The sequence below is a fragment of the Octopus bimaculoides genome, chromosome 14 (genome assembly GCF_046866305.1).
Source record: "Octopus bimaculoides isolate indiv1 chromosome 14, ASM4686630v1, whole genome shotgun sequence".
In the NCBI taxonomy this organism is placed as follows: Eukaryota; Metazoa; Mollusca; class Cephalopoda; order Octopoda; family Octopodidae; genus Octopus; species Octopus bimaculoides.
The window spans coordinates 5,233,680-5,236,903 of NC_142941.1; the positions used below are offsets into that span (position 1 = coordinate 5,233,680).

General features: G+C 35.3%; 1 protein-coding gene across 2 annotated transcripts in view; it reads right to left on the reverse strand.

Annotated features, from left to right (window-relative positions):
- The window catches only part of LOC106868325 (uncharacterized), an 18,762-nt gene extending 16,961 nt beyond the window's left edge, over window positions 1-1,801 (reverse strand). The window contains exon 1 of one of the 2 annotated variants that reach the window (XM_014913520.3): window positions 1,637-1,801. The gene's annotated coding sequence lies outside the window, so the exon portion shown is untranslated. Of the gene's footprint in view, window positions 1-1,560 lie in introns of both variants that reach the window. The other variant, XM_014913521.3, reaches the window with a different exon arrangement.
- Window positions 1,802-3,224: the final 1,423 nt, after the last annotated feature.

Here is a 3,224-nt window from a genome sequence, read left to right on the forward strand (position 1 = left end):
TTTGGTAGCATTCATTCCTCTGGTTTCTATCAGTGGACTGAGTGGTAATGTTGATTTAACAAAAAACACCTTGAAGGGTTTTAGCTGAATATGATGGGGCATCCCCCATTATCTAACTGGTACCTCACATGGATGAGAGGCAAAGTCCATCAAGGTAATAAAACACATAAGCCAAAATAATCGGCTTGGATTGAGAATTGAAACTGGGTTGTGAACTCGACTGGGTGGGGATGGGGAAGACGCACCTACTATGTATGCTGTAGTGCTCACCATACAGTCTATGATAATTAAATATACTACATGAGTGACCTGGAGCAACTGTAATTCCTGCAGTAGTAGTAGTAACAACAACAACAACAACAACATCAAGACGTTAACAAGGGAGCCTATACAGGGTCACTCTAACTATTAGAAAAAAACAGCCAAATTTGCCTCAAAAGCAGATATTTCAAAGAGAGAATGTGTTGTTAGACAAGGCCATTTCTTGGTAATGCAAAAACGACGGAATGGTCACGGCTGGAATCGTTTCGATCGTTAGTCTGCTCAAGCAGTATTTACCTGGGGTTCATCAACAACAACAACAACATCAACAATAACTACAACAACAATGTTGGTTCAGTAATTAGAAGACTAGTGTTTGGGTTAAGAAAGGACAGGTAATTTGAAAGAGATGTTAAATGAATAATGAACAGAGGTGATGACGATGATGATGGTGGTGGTGGTGTTAGTGATGTTGTTTTTTTTACCGTGAATGGTGGTGGTGATGATGGCGTTATTACATTGGCACTGATAAATGATGATGATGATGATGATGTGGTGGTGGTGGTCATGGCTGTAGTAGGATATTCGTGGACTGTTTGTGATGGTGATGGTGATTGTGGTTGTTTTTGTTTTGACTGTGACGATGTCTTTTAAGTTGTGCCATGTAGCAGGTTGTTTGCTCTCAGTATTAACAAGATTTCTTTTTTCCATCCCAACCAGAAAGTGTACAAATAAGGTGCTGGTGGTGGTGGAGGCAGTGTTGTTTGTACTGGTGGTGATTCGTAGTAATGATATTGTTATTGTATAGCCCCTGGTCAGTTCCGAGAGAGCAGACCAATGATTAACAACATTCCAACCGTGACCATCACGTCTAATAAAGGTATCAAGGACTGCATTATCTCATATGTCCCTTCCTTTTTTAAGACGGTAGGGATGTATTTTAAGTGATATTTGGCTGCTATTTCTAACAGTTCGAGCGACTATATAAGAGATTCTCTAGTGATGTCGGTGGTTGTGGTAAGAAGTTCGAGAAAATTTTTGAAAAAGTGAAAATGTAAATGAAAAATAAATTGAAAAAGTAAGAAAAAGAAATTTTTGAAAATGTAAATATAAAAAGAGGGAAAGAGAGAGACAAGTGAAAGAGATTTAGAAAGTGAAAGAAAGAACTGTACAAAGTGAACGAAATGGAATGGGGAGGAGGAAATTTAGAGAGAAAGAGTGGGAGAAGGAAATTGTGATAGATATGTAGATATTAAACGAGAGGGAGAGGGTGAAATGGTAAGATTATTAGAAACCAACCTGGGCAGCGGTGAGAGGGGGGTTGTTTCTATATACATATATATATAGAGAGGCAGTTATATATACATATACACACCGTAGGAATGAAACATCAGCTTACTGTGTCATCGTAATAGGTATAAGGGAGCTTTGAGTAAGTGGAGACAGCAATACTGGGAGCAGGGGGAGATAAGGAGAAGACGCACAGACAGACCAGACCTAAGGTTTTATTTACTGAATTTTTTTACAAGAAAGTTTCAATGACTCAGTTGCCAAAGGGGAGGGGCAACATAAACAAAGAGGAGGTAATTCGTCACATAGACCAACTATTTTTCTGCTTCGCCGTCATGGCTGCCGAGATAGATTTACCGTATAGCCTTAGTTTTCGGGAGGGATAATATAGTGTTAAATTGCTTCTAAGTTTATTTTCAAACTAAGGTATAAAGACTTATTTATTATTATTTCATTTCCAAAAAACAAAAAGTAATGTGATTTGGTATTTTGGTAAAGAAAACATAAATTTCCACGGCAAGTTTCAAGTTTGCATGCGATATCCGGAATTGTTTGTCTAGAAGGGACTAAAATAATGTTACACCGTCTGCATTGTTCTGCTCTTACATGTTTTAGTAAAAAACAAAACAAAAGGAATTCTGCTCAAAAAACAAACAAAAAACGTGACATTGTGCTGCATCGTTTTTTGGCAACTGCTTTTCATTGTCGTAAGACCAATCTGACACCTAATTACTGTTAATTAACCGCATATATTATCTATTTACTCAAACTTAGACTGGCAAGACCAAAAAACATTATATGGGGATTCAATGCAATGATGCAAGATATGTTTTTTAGATTATTTTTGGTAAAATAATTAACATAATCTTTTCAGGTAGTAAAATTATACCTGTTGTGGGTTTTTTGTTGTAAATTCGCATATATTTTAAATTAATAATAAATTACTAATTAATGTTGGTAAGATGTTCTGGTTTATTATTATTATTATTATTATTATTATTATTATTGCTGTTGTTGTTATTATCATTATTATTCGTGTAAAATAATTTTTCCAGTGAAATATTTCATTGTACTTTCTACATTTCTCTCACTCGATTATGCCTATCATTGTCTATGTCTGATTCTTTTTTTTTTTCTCTTTGTAAATGTAGTCTTTTACCGTCAATACACACACACACACACACACATATATATATATATATATTTTCATACACACACTCACCCACATACATCACCGAGCGATGAAGAGGTGGAGGGTAAAAAAAAAATCATACTGAAAAAATATATTTATAAAGTTGGCAAAATAAAGCACAATGAAATATTTAAAAGTAACAAATGCGTGGGACGAGTATTATTGTGATATTTATTCTGGAAATTAATCAAAATCTTGTAATTTGAAAGCTTTTGTGTTCCAGTGTCGTTAAGTCACTTATTTACATTTCGATTTTTGGCATCATTCCTAGTTTCACTTTTGTGTCACTTTTTTTTCCCTTGTCGCCTGCTTTTTTATTGTTTTGTTTTATTTACCACTTTCTTGTGCATTAATTTGTCCTTTCGTGTCTATTGAGTTGTGAAGACACTGCTGTCGGCTGCCTGTTTCATTATGCTACAGAGTTTTCTCTTCCTCTGTGTCATAGTTTTTTACTCCCTTTCTTTCTTTGTGTTTCTGATAA